The following is a 22,282-nucleotide window of genomic DNA, read 5'->3' as shown; positions in this document are numbered from 1 at the left end:
CTCCATGTTTAGTATCCATCCAAACATATGTACAATATACGTATGTATGTATGTAGAAACCCATACGCAAACGCACATTTGCACACAAATTGCATGCCCATACAAAAGGCGTTCGTGTTCAATTGTTAGTATCACTTTGTCTCGCGCTTGGTTCGCCTTTCAAGGCATGTCTACAAGTGCCTGCTTGGGTGTATACGTGTGTGTGTGTTCGTCGGAGCCTGCGTTTTATTTTGTGATAAATTGAAGTGAGAATTTTATAACGCCAAAATCCACAATGGAATTAACAGCTCTACAAATTGCCAATGCCACTTATTAGCTTTGTTGTAGTGCTTTTTTGTTTTTTTTTTGTGTATTGTAGCAAATATGTATGTTTAGTATTTTATGAATTGGTATCAATAATGCGTACATACATACATAAATACATACATATATAATTCATGGCACACCAAATGGCTTAAAGATTTACTTAAATAAATATATACATACGTAATTATGTACGCATATATGTAAATGCATGTATGCATGACGTGTAATATGACACCTCTTATCACAGCATGCCAAGAATATCGAAATTTTAACACCACTGAAATCTGAGCCTTACCTTCAATTCTAGTTTACAGAATCATTTCTATGATTAAAGAGCCACTTGAGTGAGCGAGCTTTTTTCAACAGCACTTGAGTTCTCTCTTTCGTTCACCGTTAGGTAGGGAATCTTCTTTGCAACTTCTACCTATCTGCCCTGTTTTCACATGGATAAAATATATTGTTTGAATTTATTCCGTTTTATCAATGCTTTCGAGAATTTATCAGTGGTGGATATTTGCTAAGGTGAATCTATTCAAGGTGGTAGCATTCGAGCAACAACACCAAAGTTTTTAAAATCAGAACTGTCAAGAGAAAAAGAATGAATGACAAATAGATAAGTTAGTTTATCGCACATTCACAACGCAACAACAAGTTTCGTCATTCCGTTTTACTGACATTTCCAAATTAAAGGCGAATGGAACAAGAGGAAATCAACTACTCTAATCACACCACCTCCTATAGTGCGCCTTGGATATTTATCGCCTTTGAAATGTTTGGTCCAGCATGCAGTGATTCTCAAACTAATATGTTTTTAAATATGCCCAATTCCAACTCTCTCCTTATTTAGTCTTCTTCTATTCACTCTATCCCCGAATCTGCTCAAATATATTTACTGTCTTCGATACGCCATACGTTAGCGTTGGCGCATAGATGAAGCAATTGATAATTAAACATTCATTGGTAGCAGTGCGTAAAATGGCTTTTGTTTAGAAGCACTTAATGAGTATTAGGCCCGGAACAGAATTGCAGCGGGACAGCAAGGAAAGGGTTGACGGGTGGTGATCAGCTGATACACTTCCGTCGGAAAATTTGCTCAGTTAAACACAATTGTAACGGGCCGGTTTTCAGCTGTCATTTTGTAATTACAATAAAATTACAATTAAATACGTATGCCAGAACAACATTTTGCATTGAATTTTCACGGGCTCGAGTACGTACGCGTGTTTGAATATGGTATATCTTGAAAAGTTATAGAAATCCCATTAATAAAGATGCAGGGAACGAAAAAGAAACTTTTTTTTATTGCTAAAATGCACCGAACATATTGCGCTCTGTACCATAATATTTAATATTTAATAAATCTCAGAATTATATTACATATAAGATTTTTTCAAAATTTTTTCAGTTCACTTCTATTATACTTAGGACTAAAAATAAACCAATTTTCAGAAAAATTTGAGACCATGCCCAAAATACGTGGATCACTTGACATGAAAACGCTCATTAGGAAACCTGACCTGGGCCCTTTGTGTACCGAGAGAAAGTATCACTCTATAGTATAGCAGGAGTGAGTCGCATGTGAACGTTCAGTTTTTGGTTTATCAGTCGTTTTGCTATTTTCAACAGTACCAGTTTTTTTTAATTTTGCGATGCGCTGTTTTTAAAGGTCGACGATTTTCATAATATACTTATATACATGTGTACTTATGCATGCGTCGAGCTTAATAATAATAAGTTTCCATAATTTGAACGCGTTGTTCATCTGTCTACTTGACAAATGACAAAGATGAAGTAAAAAAATAACCGCCTAGGAATTATTCTCTACTGACATCGAGGCGTCACTTTTGAGGAACTCTTTAAATTAATATATTTTCTGTGTTGTATATAGAAAAGTTACAACATTTCTTAGCTTTCCTAGGTTGGCGATTTCACGCTTGCTTTTTTACAATTTGAAGTTTCTGGTCACGGAGGAATCTTAAAAAAAACAATAAAATTACTCAGCAAACAGTTTTATCATCAAATAGCCTTTCTGCGTATCTTGGGGTGCGAAGAAACTTAATCTGCAATTTTCTTTATTAAAAGCGACCGCCTCCCATCATCAAATCAGACCTAAAGTATGAAATTTGCATATATAAAGTATTTTTTGCTCTTTTTTTAAGCTAAACAAAATTAATTTCAAAATTTGTCTTCTATAAGGTGGCGCAAAATTAAGCATATTTTTCAATTCTGCTTTGGAATAATGTTTTTATTAATTAAAACATACAAAAAAATAATAATTTTGAGTGATGGACATCTTTATTTTGACCTTTACGCCCCCTTCTCATGTCTGTTTGTCTATTTCACAGTGCCAAAAATAATAAATCTCCGATAGGGTGATTATTTTTGCGCCATATGCAAATGCTGATCTAAAGCAGTTTATTAATAAATAATAAAACGATACCTGATAAATTTGGTAACCTATGCAAATTAAGAGCAAGGATTTGATTACATGAACGCCCTTTAGAGGTAATTTTGTTGCGTTTTTTGTTTTCATTCTGTACGCTACGAAGAATAAAAAAATCGCATCAGCTGTTCTACTGATGTCACCTTCATTGATTTGACCTTGGTTTGGGAAGTTGAAATGTTGCCAATCTTGGTAGAGTTCGATAAAAAGTTGTGTGTTACAGGGTGTTAACAATGGAAATCAACAAAGAGAAAATTCGGTACAGTTTTAGAGTTTTTCTTTGATAAAGGCGAAAATCCACCAGGCCCTAAACATGTGAAGGGTGTTTATGGTGCCAATTACGTTCAATTTTGGTTTCGTTGATTCCGTTTAGCCATTTTTAATGTTAACGGAAATGTCGATAATGTTGATAAAATCACAGAAATAATCGAAGTTGACCGCCATGTAATCATGTAAAAAATTGTGCAAATTTGTTTTTACCAATTATTGAAATATTCGTGAAAATTATCTTTATACGGTAGAAGCCAGATGAGATTAGTGCTCGAGTTTGTTCATTTCTAGTATCAACTTACACTGCGCCTAAGGCAAAATTCTACATTGAAACTATGCCACGAGCTGTGCAGATTGAAAGCTAAAGATTGTGTCTTTATGTAAAAGACGATTCACCAAAAAATGTATAAAAATGTATATATAATATGTAGATATGCAAGAGTATATTTCGGCGGGTTTCCCCACACTTTCGAAGCACAAACTTTTTGTAAATATGAAGCGTTTGAGCGAAGTAGCGTTGACAATATGCTTTTAAGCCTGTAATTTATTGTTGCCGAAGATTGCGAGAAGAAAGGCTAGTAATGCCCAAAAACCCAAAAAGTTTATCATAGTACAAAAAAAAACAAGAAAAATATATAAATAAATAAACAATAATAATAAAAGAATAGAAAACTTTAAGCAAAGCTACTGTCCAAGACGTATACGAGTATGTGATGAGGACACAAATGCTTGGGGATTTAATGAACCGCAAGAGATTGTAAATATTTATGTTGTTGGGAAAAGTGTTGGAAAAAGTATTTTCTTTTTGTTTGTTGTAAAATCAACTATTGGATGCTGCGTTATGATTTTTTTTTCGATGATCCGGCAACATTTTCATGTTTGGAATTTTTTAGATATCACAGACGGTATGCCCCTTTATCTTGCCTTTGCAAAAGATGACCTAGCAATTTTCGTATTTATTTCGCAGTAAAGACTTTTAATTCTTTTACTTTATTTAAACATACATATGTATATGTGTGTGTCGCTATGCTCCATATGTATGTTGGTTTGTGCACACCCACAAATTTCTGATTTAATTTATTTTTTCCTTGGTAAAACACCCGAAAGCATTCTCTGTGTATGTGTGTGTGTGTGTATATTTACTTAACGCAGATAATGGATTCTTAAATTCATTATTCCTAAGTATATATGTATGTAGTATATACATATATAGTATGCGCTATGTAGTAGCTGAAGGAACTTTCCATAGATGTGTATCATCCACGCAAATAATCATCTACATAAAACTCAGTTAATGTTGCTAGTTGTGCTGTTGTTTACTTAAAAAAGTAATTTCGGCAAGTTTATGCGAATACTTATGCACTCATGCTGGGATGCGTGCAAACAGACATATACAGATACAGTTCCTGGACAGTGAATTATGAACGAATGGCTAAACACTGGAAAACGTGCGTGTTGAACGATTTTTTTTTAATTTCAATTTTAATTTTTTCTTCATTATTTTTTTTCTTTATTAATTAATTGTGTAAAAATATAAACACTTTTTAGTATACCTTGCTTTAAAGATAAGTTTTGCAATTTTTAAAAATTTGATTTTTTTTTGATTTTTTTTTGATTTTTTTTTAATTCCTTAAATTATAATGCACACTGTGAAACATTGTGTTTTATGGTTTTTGTTGCGGTATGAACCTATATTTTTACAAAAAAATAAAAAATAAAAAATCGAAACTGTGCTGCTATTTTTATGCACGCAGGTGTATGTCAAATCTATTATTAAATACATGAGTTTATTCGAAACTTACTTACTTTTTGCGCTTTATAAATTTAGGAGCACACTTTTATAAGGCAACATTAGAATATAATAGATTTATGGCAAAGCTGGTTCTTACTAAAACATAGTACTATATTTACTATAGTTGTAAAGAAAATAAACCTAGTTCTTGATATTATATTAAGTCCCAAACCTGGGTTTAAGGCATGACTTTGCGCCTATTTGCTTGTCGTCTTGGCAAATTTTCTCGCGAACAAAAACTTGCATACGCAACACCATTTAAATTTTGAGGAAAAATCCCATTTTTTGACATCTTAAAAAAACCTAAAAATCGCCAGCGTTCATAATTCAGTGGCCTTGACTGTGTATAAGTACATGAATGTAGTCTAATTGAATAGTTAACAAAACTGGCTGGTCAATATTTGCGTGGGAATATTATATAATAAAATATGGCATAATAAAAAATGTTGCAATGGATAAGATATAAATATTGAATAACGCATAGACTTGCAAAGAAATATGGGCTAAATTCAAATTTTATTTGAAATTTATTTTAATTTAAAATAGGCTGAGACTTATTTAAATTTTACACAAAAAGTCGTTATACGTTAAAAAATCCATATGCTACAACCCGTTTTATCTTCATCAAAATTCGTGAAATGTAGCATTACAAATACGATCCTGTATCACTTATGAGTATTTGCTGCTTTTTTATTGTAACCATGAGACGCACACTCAATGTACTATCGCATTCTTGCACATGCATTAGTGAATGACTTTAACCTGCACAACCGCGCACTGGCACAGAGAATCGCCCTATTGAAGGTAATGCAATTAAAGTAATACCGTCAATTCAATTTTAATGCACATTACTGTGTTTTTTTGTACATTGCCTGCCGGCAACTCAGCTAACTTTTAATGCACTTCAATCTAACTACTTCGCAACTTGGATTATTTTAACATTTATTTATTTATTTCAAGACGTCCAGAACTAAAATATGCACGTTTATCTTTAACTAACTAAAATATAGTGTTCAATAGTACAGAAAATTCTTTCTTAAAAAATGAGAAATCTACATGGTGAAGTCCAAAATAAACAAGACTGAGCTAAAATAGAAACGACAGGAGCTTTGTTCTGATAACTTCGAGTTTATTTATTCAAAATAGTCCCCTTTGGCCTCTATACACTGTTTTGCGCGATGTAAAAGCTTTTCGAAAGAGTCTTTCAGATAATTGACCGTAATTTCCTTCAGGATGTCGGTACAAGCCTTTTGGATAGCCTCTATGGACGCAAAACGTTTTCCTTTCATAGCCAAATGCAATTTTCCGAATAGGTAGAAGTCACAGGGGGCCATACAAGCTGAATACGGTGACTTATTGATGGTTAAAATGCGATTTTTAGTCAAAAAAGTGGATCGATGAGATGGTGCATTATCATGCAATAAGCGCCAGCTTCAGCTTTCGCGGTATACAGGGCGAATTTGACGAATGGACAAACCCGATGCAACAAACCCTTCAAAACGCCAAGATAGAAAATTGAATTGACGGTTTGGCTCGTTGGCACGAACTTCTTGTGGACAACTCCAAACGCGATTTTTTGGGTGAATTTCAATATAATGTGGTTGCCCCGACTGCCTTCGCAGTAGTGCATCCTGTTAGCCCAGTTTTCCAAAACCTGGCTCTATCTCACGAACAGCTTGCTCGATATTCACCTTGAGGGTATGAATTGTCAATAGATATTACGGGCATAATCGGCCCTTCACGGCACCCCAAAATAAAAGCCTAACGACGTGAAATCACAGCTAAAATATGGCCAATTGCCAACCCACGAGAAGGCTGTTAATGCGATTGCCGCAAAAAATCGCCTGCGGCATGGGCTGTGTGGTATGCCTGACCATCCGGCTGAAACCGAAGATCGTCCAAGGATATGGTTTCCATTTGTGGTCGCAAAATTAAGGTCGCAGCTACACATCCAAAGAAGAGCAAGTTGCTGACCCTCGGTCTATGCGAACGCACGTCACCAGCTGAAGGTTAAAGCGATCTTTTCCCATTTAAATGATGCCCATGAAATTTTGAATTTTTCTCCAACTTGTCAGCGAAAGCTCTCTCATTCATTCTTTTGCATTTGCTTCGGCGGTCGGGAAAAAATTTTCTTTCGTGCACTGTGACAATATCGTTCAGGTTATCGAGTTTCGACTGCGCATTAAATTATTTATAGTAGATATGTATGTATGTGCATATGTATGTATTTGCATGCACATTTAAGTTGTGTGCTTAAATTTGCTCGTTTGTTATTGTTATGGCCTACCTTATGCATCTTTATTTACCAATAAATCTGGACATTTTTTACGAACACTCGTTTACGTCATAAGATTATTAAAAATGAAATTTCGGAATTTTTATTAAAATTAATTTGCAATTTGCACATACTTAAATGCCAAACGGAATTAAACATCAGGAATGTTTTTTTTTGCACATTTTCTGTGACTTTGTTTGCTTGTGGGTTTGTGCGTCTGTTACTACTGAACAATTCGAAATATTTAATAACTGATTGTGGGTAAATAATAACGTGTATACACAAAAATGCAACCATACCAGTTTTTTGCGCCTGTCAGCGTCACCGTCACCATCAACATAACTAGCAGCAGCTCCACGGCTCGTATTAGCAGCAGGCAGCATCAGCTACACCGCTACGCCATCCGCCAGCATCACCAGCAAAGGCAGTAGCAACAGCGCCAGCAACAGCACTATCGTTTGTAGACGACCGTCAGCCTATTTGCCAGCACCCATACTCGTTTCATTTTTCATCGGCTTCTTCTTCTTCCTCTTACCAATCCATTTACTATTGCTGTCTACGTATTATTTCTTCTGATTTGTTGGCACTGTTTATTTCGATTACTATTAATTTTTTACAATACAATTCATTTTTTTCCTCTCACTCTTTATTTTTATTTTGCTTGCTCATTTTTGTTTAGTTTAATTGTGCTCTTTTATTTTATTATAGTTGTTGTTATTTAATCATTTGTTATATGCCATAGCAGCAGCAGATCGCTGGCCGCATACCTTTAGTAGCTCGTATTAAGTTCGTACGCTTGGCTTGTTGACCGGCTGGTCGGTTGTTGATTGGCTGGTTGGCTGTCTGGTTGGCTGAGGCCGACTAGCTGCTCACCTGGCTAGCAGCTGGCCGTTGGAATTGATGGCTGGTTGGCTTTGACTTTATTTACACGCACGCACCTGTCGTACAAGCGAGGTCTGCGCTGCATCGAGCCTCGGCCGTTTTGCTATTTATTACAATATTTTATAATGTTGATGTTATGGTCGGTTTTGCTTTTGCCATTATTGCTATTATGCGTACGTTCATATGTGTATATGTTTTGTTGTTATGTTTTTGGGGGTTGTCTGCCGCCCAAACACCGCACCGACCAACCGACTGCTGTCTTTTATACTCGCATCGAAACCGATGAGTTTTATTCACTCTGCTGGTTCAGTCGCTTGGTCTGCCTCAACTATTCAACTGCCCGCCAGGATCACTGCACCGTATCTGCATAATCTTCGTACCAACGTATTTCAAGTAATTTCTGTTAAAAAGTTTCCGAACCAGGAATGCCATGAGTTGGTAGCATTCAACGCTATTTGAACGCCCGGCCTGAAAGTGGGGGTCAGTTCGTTCATCTGTGATTTAAAAATACGAAAATAAGACAGTGTGTAAAAAATTTATTTAGAAATGAAATTGGATGATTAGTTTTACGCCACCTTGTATAACTCTATAGTATTAGAAATGCGACGTGTAAAGGTCGAAATAAAGATTTCAATCGCATAAAATAATTTGTTTAAAAAAATTGAGCAAAAAAGTTATTATATTAAAAAAATGGATGACTAATTTTGCGCCACCTTGTATAATTCAATGGTATAAGCAATGAGGTGCGTAAAGGTCATAATAAAGATTTCCATTGCACCAAATAATTTTGTTTCTAATTTATTTAGTAAAAAAGTTACTCAGAAATAAAATTGGATGATTAATTTTGTGCCACTTTGCATAACTAAATGGTGGTAAATCTGTGTTTTTCGTTTTTCACCATCATGTCTGGACTTTTTTTAAAGAACCCCAAAATTGCAGTTAGGACTAGACATTGAAAAATGTTCCTACTTCTATAAAACTATAATAGTGTCAAAGAAGCATTTCAAATAATTAAAAAATATATTTTTTCCTATTAAATATGTTAACAATTTTTTATTTTTTTTTTTAGTAAATTTTAAAATGGCTTTTTGAGCTACAAACGCAAAATATATTATGATTAAGTTTCGTACAAACATCGATTTCTTCATATGTAATTTGGGCAACTTTTGTGCGTTACCGCACGCTGTTTTCGTCTGAGAAGATGCCTGCAGAAATTCTCCGTGGCTAGTTTTGTGGAACATTTTAATCCATCATCGACCCTAAACTCTTCATATGTTTCATATTCTTTAAAAATATGCGCCATTAAATTTTATAATAGACTTTGCAAGTGCTTCGCCTAAGTAATTTTTGATTTTCATATCTTAATTTTACTACACCCTTTTTGGGTATTTGGTCGAGCTTCTCCTCCTATTTATGGTGTGCGTCTTGAGGGTTTTCCACAAATGGCGGGATTTACGTCTCCTTCGGATGGTAGATGGTTGTTTATGAGGAACTTTTTATGGCGGAAATACACTCAAAAGTGTGCCATTATCTGCCGAGGAGCGGCCGCTTTAGAAAAAAATCTTTCTATTAATTGGGGTGTCGTGGACGGGGTTTCGAACTTGCGCACTTCCGAATGGAACGCGACACAGTTTGGTATATATGGATCCGTATACAGTGAAATTGCTATATATAGCGGTTATACGTTCAATGCTTGGGTGCCATATTGCCAGGATGGAGCGGCTCCAAAACGTATTCTTATGGCATGCACTCCGTAACTTATGCTTCTCGGAGCTCATACCCGTCTATGAATCCAAAATTAAAAGCCTTGCAAAGTAGGAAAACAAGCTTGTCCTTGTCCTTCGTTTTTGACTTAGTCTGTGGAGTTGTGGAGTTTTTTTACGTTGGTTCTTTTTAAACTCGGAGTTGAACGAAATTTATAAATATGTTGTGTGACCTTTAGCCACAAAACGGCAGGTGCCTCCACATTCTACAGCTCTTCCACTTTCATAATTACCACCCCTTCTCTTGTCTTTTTTTCGTCCAATTTTGTCGTACTGTTGGTATTTTTTATATTTTACTGCTGTCTCCTCAAAAGTCTCGTTACTTATTTAACAGCATGTAAATTGATCCTACCGTCTAGCAAATGATTCTGCCGACTTGTGATTGTCGCTGATTTTCTAAATTCATGGCATGCATTTGTCTGATGCGCTGATAGAGCAGCCGGTGGTAGTTTGGAATTATTGCTTGCTGTATTAGCTGTAGTAGCAGCAGGCGACGTAAGCGGGGGCATAGCATGTTGGCCGATCGCATGCGGCATAGGCTTTACCAGATACAACTGCCGGCAATTGCAGGTGTAAAGCTTTGGTTTTTTTTTTCTGTGATCGGCACACGTGTGTCTTGTGCCACAAAAATTCAAGAAACGAAATGCGCTAAGCATGATAAAAATATATTAAATAAATACAAAAAAAAATGTGAGAATGAAAAAAATGTTTGTGTAAATAACATAAACAACAAACAAATTAAAGAGAATAACAACGAACGTTTAAATGTGCAAAATTGCCAACCAACAACATTGTCAACATTTGCAACATTTCGTAACTGTGAATCCAACACAACGCAATGGCCAGTATGACGATGGAATTATCAATTTAACTGCATCGATGAAACCGCCAATAATTCATTGATTAAATTGCGATCGTCTTAATGGCCAAACTTTACTCGCACTACGCTCGATAAGCAACGGCTAAGTGAAAAGTGGACGCGCACTCCGCTGAATGTCCAGGCAATTGTAAAGCTCGTATAAACGTAAAAGTACGCGTACAAATGATTTATGGACTTTTCAACATATTGACTGGCGAGTATTTATTGCTCAGTGGTTGTCACAAGTGTGCGCACTTTTGTATGGAATAAAGCGAAAATCAAGCGTGAATCCCGGCGAGTATGTAGCAAAACTTCAGGCAGCGCAGTGTAATAAATAAAAAACACACACACACACACACACGCACACAAACATATATACATAAAAAAGAAGGAAGTAGTGACCTTACATCTATCAAAGGAATTAGTGTTTCGACCACTTAGCCTTTTACTTTGACATTTCGTGCGGATGCGGTTATTTAGAGCACAACTCAGTTTAAGCAAAACAATTTAGCTAAAGTGAAAATGTGACAGCTGCACTCTAATCTCTTGTAGTTTTTCCTTTTCTCTTGGAAGTTTGACAGCGTGCTGGACACACAGAAGAAGCTGAGCCAAAACTTTATACAGCCAACATGTGAAAATGGAAAGTAGAGATTTTTTTTTTTCATTTTTTATTTACGTGTGAGGGCGTGAGTTCACTCCTACTTTGGGCATGAAGCCACAGCAGAGTACTTTTAAATGTGGAACGATGCCTTAATAAGGTTAGGTTTACAAATCAATTTTACAGATTTAATTTGCTGGATGTGTTGCAAAAAAATTAAATTGGGGGAAAAATCCCGTATTTTTGGGTAAAATTTGTACGCAAATGGTTAAAACTATTTTGTGGTCGATCTTTAGCTCCTGGGCGATGTTACGACTACTAACATTCCGGTCAGGTTAGGTTAGGTTAGCCTGGTTGGCATTAAGCCTCGCATAGACCTTTTGGTCCCTAGCGATACCAGGACCAAAACCACGCATAGACCTTTTGTTCGCTAGCGATACCGGGATGTCGGTCAACTTCGATTATTTTGTGATGTGATTTTACCGACATTTTCTTTATCCCCAAAAATATTGGAATTGACGAAGCCGAAATTTCAGTTAGAGTAACGGCACCGTAAACACCATTCACAATTTTAGTGGCCTGGCTTGAATTTTTGCCTTGATAGAAGAAAAACCGTAAAGTGTACCGAATTTTCTCTTTATTGAGTTCCATTATTAATACCCTGTAACTCATAAATGAATGGAAGAAACCAAAGACGGCAAAATATTTTTTTAGTGGAAATGTCGTCTTGACAACGAGCATAAATTTTAAGTTGTTTGATCGATGGTATATCTGTGTGGCCTGGAATCCAACATAAGATGATACGATATTGTTTGGCCATCTCATTAAGAGATTGACGACAACGTAAGATACTCCTTGATGTTATTTGGAATGCATCCAGGGCCCGTAGGGCTGCTTCGGTGTCTGATAGAATGCAGATATCTGTTGATGATATTCTGTTTATCTCTAACCATTTTAAGGCTTCATGAATAGCGTTTATTTCCGCTTGAAAAACATTACAGTGATCCGGTAGCTCAAAGGATTCACTGATAGAAAGCTCTTCACAATATAACCCTGATCCTATACCGGTGCCCATTTTAGATTCGTTCGTGTAGATCTTAACGGGTGTGTTGGGTAATGATCTTCTTGAAGCCATTTCAGTCTATAAGGGATTCTCATTAGGAAATTCCTTTCGAAGCAGAGAATGGGAGGGAGGGAGCGGGAGGGGGGAGCAGGGAGGGTGTGGTCACAATCATTGGGTATATCCGTATAGGAGTCTAAGATGGTTGAATGTTCATTGTGAGCTCGCTCTGAGCCTTAAAGCGGAACAGGCCGCTGAATATTTGCAGATGAGATCTAGGGGTGGCAGATGTAATATGATATCCAAAGCCATGCCAGCCAATTTTCATGACGCCACATATTGCTAATTCCGCTGATCCCTGCACCTTTTAACCATTAAGTACCAAAAAAATACGATTCTTATCTGTAAGTGAAAATGGACTGAGCCACTCCGAAATATTAAAATCGATGTTGTCACTGACAAAAATGACATCTAGAATTCTAATGAGTTTGTTTTGAAAACAATTAATTTGCACTAAATTAAGACTTAAAATACTATCAGCGACATAAGAATTCATCTTTGAATTAGCTTTCATTGGCAAAATATCAAGTTTAGATAAATTATTAGACCAGATAATATTTGGTAGATTAAAATCACCAAACAGACATAAGTGATTATTTGCTAACTGATTATAGATCAGTGATGAAACGTTGTCTGCATGGGCGCTAAATATCAAAACTACTCCTGGTGGGATGTATAATGCTAGGAAGTATAAGGAACAATTACTTGTGTAACCCTTAATACATATATAAGAACATAACTGATCTAAATTTCATTCTCTATTACTCAGGAATAATTTCTGGTATATGTCAAGCATACACTTTTCCCCTACATTGAATCCGGAAACAAACTTAAAATTATGCGCTGAAGTAAAACTCGGCTCCGTTCTTCTTTACTTCTAAAACTATACACATAAAAGTATAACTTTTTTTTTATGATTTTGCATACAAATTTATTATTTTACATACATTTGTATGTGTATAAGTATACTCGCATTTGCATAAGTAGCAGTTTATTGAAGCCATCAATCTTTGTGCAAAGCTAAAATCACAACTGGCTATAAATATAAATTTGTTTGGATTAGCTCATTTCCAAGTGACGAGAGTCAATGTCAAAAAGCGTAGGTGTTTTTATCCTTTATTCGTGCAGTTATCTAAACAAATATATACATACAAGCACGACTGCCATTGACGTACACATCAGTTGCCGAGGCTCTCACATTCTGCTTGTTTGCCTTGTGTGTCATCATATTCTCGGTATTCTAAGCAGAAAGTACACATACCTATGCACGCATGCATGTAAAAAATAACACTGATAAGCCCAAACGCGCAACAGAACTATGGACTCTGACGTAGAAATTTTGCAGTACAGCAAAGTTGATTTCGTTCCCGGTTTGGCTGCTACCGCCAACCACCAACCAGCTGGTTCCATCATTGGCTTTGCGTCACAGACTAGGTATTTGTTTGATTGCCCGTTTGTTTGTATGTTTATGTTCCTATTTGCAGGCATTTTTAGTGCCATAAATTTTATACAAAATAAAGACGGAAAAGGTGAACTAAAGTCGCGTAAACACATTTCCTATATTTTGTTATCTATCGATGGCGAGCGCCACCAGCCCGGGCCTGGCGCTGGTCAGTCACATACATACATACATGAATGCAAACTCATATACATATGTATATCTTTGTCTTCTTATCTGGCTATCTAAGTGTGTGTAGTTCCATTCTGACGTATGCAGGTGCCAATACACCTACGAAGGGGATGAATGTAGGGCAGAAGTGAGTGAGTGGGAGAATAAATTGGCACAAAAACATACAAATAAAATACGTCAAATAAATGAATCGATAGTAGTTATAATAAGGGTGGTCAAAGGGGGCCCTTACACAGACATTAGTAAATATTAATAATTGTAGAGGGGTTTTCAAGAGAGTCGCTCGAGTTTTGTTAAGTTAGCGCGGTCATGTTGCTTAATGAATATCTGCAAAACTTGGAATGCCAGTTTTTCAGTGCTATGATTTCCAGTTGAACTAAGTTCAAACATCAATTCGCACGCTTAAATTATGTATGTTTAAAAAATTCATCTCACTTAAACTACACTGGCCCATGGTAAAAAGATTTCAACGGTTTCTTTACCAGACTCTCAGCGGATTTGTCAGAATCAGCTGATGAGCTGACGTCATATGTTTACAAAAAACTGAAATTGTGTTGGTGATATACGAAAAAAATCAACGAATAACAATTCGTTGCCGTATGAACAGCGACTGATTGGACGAGTGTGAATACATGTAAAATGATCGTGCAGAAGTCGGCTGCCAAATCCCCAAGTGTCGTGGCAACCAAAGTTCTTTTTCACCATAGTTAAAGAACAAGCTGTAACTCTGTAAATCTGTCACCCTTGATAGAATAGTAGGTATAAAAAATCACAATGGAAGGCTAGGGCTTTGAATAATGCGTGTACAGCCCCCGAAGAAAATATAGCACCTCAACATTTTGACAAGTTTTGTCTACTTGTTTATTTATTGGTTTTTATATTTAAATTAATTGTGCATAAAATATAGTTCATTCTTTAATAAATACCAAATTTCTAACTTTGTACACAATTTATAAAAAATCGACAAAATTTCATAAAAACTTCAAAATTTTAATCGGAACTAAAAAGAAAAAGAAAATTGGGTGCGCAGCAAGGATGATAGATCACCAGGTTTGCTATTTATCTATGGTGAAAAAGAAAATTTTGAGGGGAACTATGGCTGCCACCTTACTTCGGGATTCGGCAGCCGAATTCCGCACAATCATTTTTCATGTATTTACAATCGACCAATCAATAGTTGTTCAGATAGCAACGAAGCAACTTGAGCGAACTCTGGGGTTTTTGTTTTTGTATATCACTAACAAAATTTTATCGCCAGTCGAAATCTGCACAGTCACTTCACACATATTCACACGTTCGTCCAATCTGTCGTCGTCCAAGGCTAAATAGTTAAAACTGGTCAAAGTGTTGTCTGAAATAGTTTTTGTTTTTATTTGATTAACAGTAATGATAGTGGCACTCATATATATATTAGTTTAAGGAAAAAGAAACCCATTATTTTCTCAGTAGATGGCTGTAGTGATCGACGGAGCATTTCACGAAGAGCATTCTGCTTTAGCGCGAGCAGTGTAATCTCTTTAGAGTTATTCTAAATAGTAGATTTCTGAGAACAACAGCAAACATCAACATAACGAACGTTATTCAACTAATTTAGTAAAATTTATGTGAAAAAGTTGTGGAAAGTTTTAATTTCCGTTTACAAATTACCTAGCAAAATTATGGCATTTTTTTATTCTATGCACCACCAGTCCGAGTGGACTTTGGTTACAGCGACAAATCATTTTCGATTTTAGTTTTAAATATATACAGATAAGCATGTCTTATGAAGGATATTTTTAAATAGAGCTGATTTGGTGTTCACAGAGATACACGGCGAGCCCAGTTCTCCTCTTCTAACAATCAGCGCTTCCAGTGCGGCTGTACCTGTATTTTTCCAAGAGCGTGGAGTTCCCACAACAAGTGCTGAACGGGCTTCGTGCCCGGCTAAAGCAGATATCGTTATGCAGCTCGTTTCGCATACTAAGCTTAAAAAGTTGCTACGCCAATAAATAGTGCCCCTTGAAATATGCAACATCAGTGGTGTGTTCACACTATAGGCCGCGTTACTAATTCGCGTAGTTGCCAAGTTAGTGGTTTAGTCACTAGATGTAGTGCGCTTTGAAAAATAAAACGCCAGAAAAATATTTTTTATTTATTTTTTGCTGAACTCAAATGTAAAAGTTGAGTGCGTTTTCAGCGCAATGAATACTTTTAAAAGCAAAATCATTCCTTCTATATTACAATGCTACACATAAAAAATTGCTGAAAGAGAGAAAATCGTTGTAGTAACAATTACACTGGGGAACAAATTCAGGTTAGCAAAAATTAGGTCCATTCTGAGAGTGGCGGGTGAAATTAGAGGCGAAATTAGAAGACCCGTATCGCGCCGTTTTTTTATGTTAGTTCGAATTTATTTTTTAATCGGCCTTCGAAGTTCGAAATCGGAGCAAAATTGTTTATATGGTTTTTTGGCTATAACTCGTCGACTAATTGATATTTTTTCAATCTGTAAAAGCCAAATTATTGCTAGAGACCTGTGCAACAATTACAATTTTTGAAAAAATTGATTTCGAAAATTTTTGTGGTACTTATGAAACAATATACTGAAAATCGGCATTTGACTGCAAACTTCGAAGGCCGATTAAAAAAAAATTCGAACTAACATAAAAAAACGGCGCGATACGGGTCTTCTAATTTCGCCTCTATTTTCACCCGCCACTCTCAGAATGGACCTAATTTTTGCTAACCTGAATTTGTTCCACAGTGTTATACGAGTAACATACCGGAGGATGTAAATTGTCACATCGATAGGAAACACATCAATCAAAATTCAAAATATGAGGAAATGATGAGACTTTGAAACTAATTTGTGATATAACCTGTACATTTGAAATGTATAGGATACATTTTTTCTACAGAATCATTACATATGAATGAACAAATTTTGTGTTATTGAACAATACGATACGATATGTATACTTTTCACTTCTGCTAAATACAGACTCTTATGAAAAAAAAATTCTTTAATTTAAAGAACAAAAAAGTGGTGCTCTTAGTGTGGTAAGGCGATTTTTTCTAAGTGCACTCCAAGGCACTTTTTCAAACACAAAAGTTGGCAACACTACCAATTCGCCAAATCATTGGCTGCAAGAAATGATAACCATATTCGCTAAAACTATTTGTTGGTAATGTTGTAAAAAAACGTAAATAGATAATTCACACACAATTTGCGTTTTTTACATTTAATAATTGATATGTAGTTCTTATTCAAAAACCCTTTATGTACGAGTATACACATATACATAGGACACATATAGCACTTGGCTTTGCATGCGTCATGGCATAAAATTGTGAAGTGTTTCGTTACCCTTTGATAAACAAAGTTCCTATTTCACCAGTCATCGTAATTTGAAAGAGTCTATGAAAGGTGCATGTGTTTGTGTATGTAGTACAAAGTTCAAAATGCGCGTGGCCAAATGGGGAGTGCAAACGTGTCATTATTAGAATTTGTGGTTTGAATTTCGCCACGAGTTTGATGATAATGTGGAGCATTGACGAATACGTACCTATGGTGGGGACTTACGAGTACATATATATTCGCACATGCATTTATACACATATGTATATGTAATTATATATACACACACACATACGTATTCGCATAGTACCACTATTTTTGAGTGCCAAAAAAATATTAATCAGGCAAGTTCTCTAATTCACTTCCGCGTGAATTCGAATCGAGTTCATTGCGAATTCGATATTTGGTGTTCTACGTTTCACGTGTACTGCTTTTTTTCCAAATGAATTGCCAGTGAATTTGAATGTAAATTTGAGATGCATACAAACTAAGAAAACGAAGTATAGATGTGAGTAAATTTAATATTCTATGTATGAGATTTATGAATCTGGTCGTTTAGGTGATGTAATTCTCTTCCGTGTGAATAGCAATAAAAAGTAAGAAATTTACATTACCATGGCAACCTGTTTTACGTATCGGAATTACTGGGAGTTTTTTCCCACCAAAAGCTGCCGACCTCGTAAACTATTTTTTGTCTTGTATGCTGAACCTCATCGCTCGCCTATCGTCATTGGAGCAGCTTTGTGCTGCAAGGTTACTCCCGGTAATCTTAGGGCTGGCATTGAGCCTAATCTTGGACTCAAAGTCTATTTCTGTTGCGTTTGTCAATGACGGCACCACTCGAATTCAACTTCAGTTAGATGTAATCAGTCCAACGGGTGGTGCCATTTTAAAATCTGCTCAGATCTTAAGACACACAGGGGTGGTCCGCGCAGTTTGTTGCCACATGTTACTATTGCCATCAGTCGCACGTAGTTTCTACTTCATATAATGCGCTGGTGCTTCCAACAGGCACCATAAGCGGCTTCTCGGAGCTCACTAGAGCAACGTCACTCCCTTCTGCTTTCTGCATCCCAAACAAAAAAACGAGAAACAAAACTGCCCGGTAGTTCTTCGCTGATTACCAGTGAAGGCTACAATGGGCATCATAGCATTTATAGTCCACCACACTGTGCAACATGGTCTTATCGATATAGATATCGACCGAGAGGACAACATCTTAGAATAGCAAGGAATAGCTGTCGGTCGGCCGATGACAAGCTCTAAATATTAAACATTCATATACTGTCTGTCACCACCTGCTCGGTTAGATATCGCCCCGAGCTTTGAGGCGCTTATCTGAGGTGAAAACTTTTTGGCAGTTGACGACTTCAATGTGCTCCACGATCATTGGCATTCTAATGTCAACTTCTGCTTGCCAATGGATAACTTCTGGCTGAGCAGATAGAGACGATTCGACATTCGATATAGTTAACGACGACGCCTCCACCAGGATAATTGGTAACTACAGCTGATTTCTCCAAAGGTGAACTGCAGATAGGAATTCAGGAAGCTAAAACTTACAGAATTATTTTCCTAAATTCCCGTCCCCCGAATGCCATCATAGGAGTCCAACCATCAAACATCGTAGACAAAGAGCTTCAGCTGTCTCGTGAGATCCGCATTATCTGGGCACAACTATGTTCAGAACATTGTATTGGGTTAAACAGCTTTCTATCCAGAAACGACCCCGACATACCCCGCACAATACTAACTACCTGTTCACATGCCCCTTAGACCCTCTCATCTAACATACCTCTTCCTTTGAACTCAACCTGTCAAAACAGCATGTTTCCTGGGCCTACTTTTGGATGAGTTGTTGATTGTGTTGGCAGTGCTTGATGAACTGGTAAAACAACAACAACAAGCAAGATATTTAGCACATGCTCAATTTTTTTAAGGGAAAACATAAAAACTCTACTCAGAAAACGATCCAACTTGAATTTAATACTATATGGATTTATGTTCGTGGGTTCGTAAAGGAAGGACGCGAATGTGAAGGCTTTGTATACGGAGCGTATGGTCGAACTAAAAAAGCATAGCTCTCCTCAAAAAAATGTGCCTGGCTGAAAAAACCTAGGAAGTTTTGAAGTAAAGGATATTTTGGTTTCATTATCCCGTATTCCGTCATGCTTAGTTTCATTCAACGGGCGCAAACTATTTTTCTAAAATAACTAACGTGCGTACAGTAAGGTTTGCAACCGTCCTACGAACCATTGCAATATAACAAAAAAACTTAGAGGCCACAAGTGCAGTTGTGTAGCAATGAAAAATGCTCTGAAAATTTGAAGAGGTGATTGGAGTTGATTTTACATGGAATCAAATAAATATCAATGGATAATTAAACCATCTTCACTTTATTTGCAACTGTTGGAACAGAGCATCGAACTGTTTATAAGGAAAGCTTTTAACCTTTTTAGTTTAAATCAGCACGCAAAATACTCGGAGGCCTGTATGCGACTTCATACACACACACACACACAGTCTAATTATTTACAGAGAAGAAAGCAACGCCTAGTCTATACCCCCCGTTGCTTGATTTAGTTTTCTTTGTTCCAATAACAAAAATGGTCCGGAAGCTTTGTCAGCTGCAGTTATTTCACGTTCACTTAGATGCCATGGTTTTGTTTTTTAAGCCTTTCGAAAAAAGTCGGAAATTTACGCAAATATTGTGTCATTCCCACAGGAGGTCGTAAATAATTTTCCAACTGTAAGATATATGTCAGAGTACATATCTACATATGCAGTACCCAGAGAACAGTATTATTCATTGTTTAAGGAAGTTAGCATTCAAATACATGCACAAGCTCGTACATACGAACATACATACGTACATACCCTTAAGCTCAAATAATTAAGTCACTGCATCTTTTGACATTATTGGCAGTACCATTCCTGGAAATTTTTGTTTTTAATTTTTTTTAAAACTATAGCTCATAAGTAAGATCGTATAACAACCGTATTCTTTTGTACACGAGTTGGAAAAAGCACTTGTTTAATGTTAACTTACTAGCAAAACAGACACACAAATCGTTTTTATTGGCCCAGTAAAATCTAACTACTATACGACTTGGTGTGCGGTGCTGCCAAGTTCAATTATGGCACTTTCTAATTGACCAAAAAATAACTTGGGAAATTTCCACTCAAACGTCATTTTGTTTTGCTCTCTGTTTGTTTAATTTTGTGAATCAGTTAAGGGATTAAGGGTAGTCAGAGACCCGAAAAAATTGTGATTTTCAATAATTTTTTTGCTAGTCAATTGCTTTATTTTACAAATTTTACAAAAATAAAAACATATCATTAATACATCATGTTTCGACTTGACTTTAGCAAAATTTAAAAAAAAAATTAGTAATTGCAAAATTTTTCGCTGTTTGTGTGGATTCCGTTTCTTCAGAAGTCTCTTGCGGTGATCATCACAAGTGCTTGGATATTCATCTGAAATCAATCGCCTTATCGAAGTTTTTTTTTTCAAAATTAACAATATGGCGACCTCAGCAAATATTTTTCAGATTTTAAGGAAAAAACCGACAATTAATTGTTTAAAAAAATTGAAATTAAAAAAAACAATCTTTCGATCCGGCACGAGTTTTTTATGTTTTTCAAAAGCAGTATACATTTTTTTGAAACCTACCAATCGGTTTTTAAGTTACAGTGATCACCAGTTCAAAAACCAGAGTTTTGAGAAAAACGCATTTAAAGTTTTGCTATCGGCTCCGGAGCGCCCGAGCACCCTTTTTTAATTGTTGAATAACTCGAAAAGTATTTGTCGCATTCACTTCAAATTTTCACACAATATTTTTAAGATATTATCCTTTAAGAAAATGTATAAAAAAATATGGCTAATGTCAAAAAGTTAGTTACGAATTTTCTTTATTTTCCCAACAATATTGCAGTCAGTTTAAAAGTCGTAGCGAATCACCCTGATTAATGAAATAGACAACTCTAGAGTCGCAACGAGAAAGTACTCCATACATTTGTAGGATAAAGCGGTATTCTTCGGTAGAAAGTATGATATTTTAATATAATTACAAAAGTTAAAGCAATCTCATTATGAAACTTGCAGCGATTCATACGCATATTCTAAGCTAATATTAAAAAAAATATCTGGCAAATACGTTTTTCAAAAACAATGAAACAATTTTTTGTTGTTTTTCAAAAGTCATTTTTCAAACTTGACACTCTAATCGGATTAACATTTTATATAAAGTATTTTTGTTTTTTAATAATCTTTCGTTCCGCAAAAAATTAAAATATTTTTTTCCCACACCAATTGTGACTACCCTAGTAAATATCTACTATAATCTATATACACATCTACATTGCAATGCAGGAAGATCCCACTAAATAGGCGCACCTAAGTGTATGTTATGTGTCGTCGTCATACAGTGACTTGTCAATTTATTAAACAAATGTTCTTTGATTTTGTTTTGTTGTTGTTGGTGTTGTCGCTAGCTGTTCTTCAAGCATAATGAATGCCTTAATTATGCGTCATTTACGTACAGGTACGAGCACATTTATTCTTGTTTGTTGTTGTGCATTTATTTCGTACAAAGAGCAAAGATAATAAATACGTGAGTATTGCTATATTAGCCACGTACATGTACGCATACAAACATGCATAGTAAGCGACTTATGAGTATGATCTACTTACTCATTTCGCGCACAAACGAGTCACTTAACAGATATTAGCGCTAGGCGTTGACATTGTTTTGTGAAATGTGCATACATACGTACACTCATACATACATTTCACTGGTAAGAAATTTGCAATCTGATGCTTGATGCTTTGTTCTGCAATGCAGCGAAACAGCTGTGTGAGAACTCCGTAGGGAAGTCCTATAGAGGCGATCTGGTGCGCTACTAGTGAATTGGGAACTAGTATATTTTCCATATAAGTGACTGAAGAACTCTTAATGGCATAATTTTTTCGGTAGCACTAAATTCGACAGATGAGATACTATACAC

General features: G+C 36.0%; 1 protein-coding gene across 4 annotated transcripts in view; it reads left to right on the top strand.

Annotated features, from left to right (window-relative positions):
* Positions 1-22,282, top strand: part of LOC128867901 (BMP-binding endothelial regulator protein) — a 161,911-nt gene that overhangs the window by 9,164 nt on the left and 130,465 nt on the right. The gene's annotated exons all lie outside the window — the stretch shown is intronic.

Source organism: Anastrepha ludens, chromosome 6 (assembly GCF_028408465.1).
Source record: "Anastrepha ludens isolate Willacy chromosome 6, idAnaLude1.1, whole genome shotgun sequence".
In the NCBI taxonomy this organism is placed as follows: Eukaryota; Metazoa; Arthropoda; class Insecta; order Diptera; family Tephritidae; genus Anastrepha; species Anastrepha ludens.
Note: the sequence above shows the minus strand (reverse complement) of the source record. Positions and strands in the feature narration are given on the sequence as shown.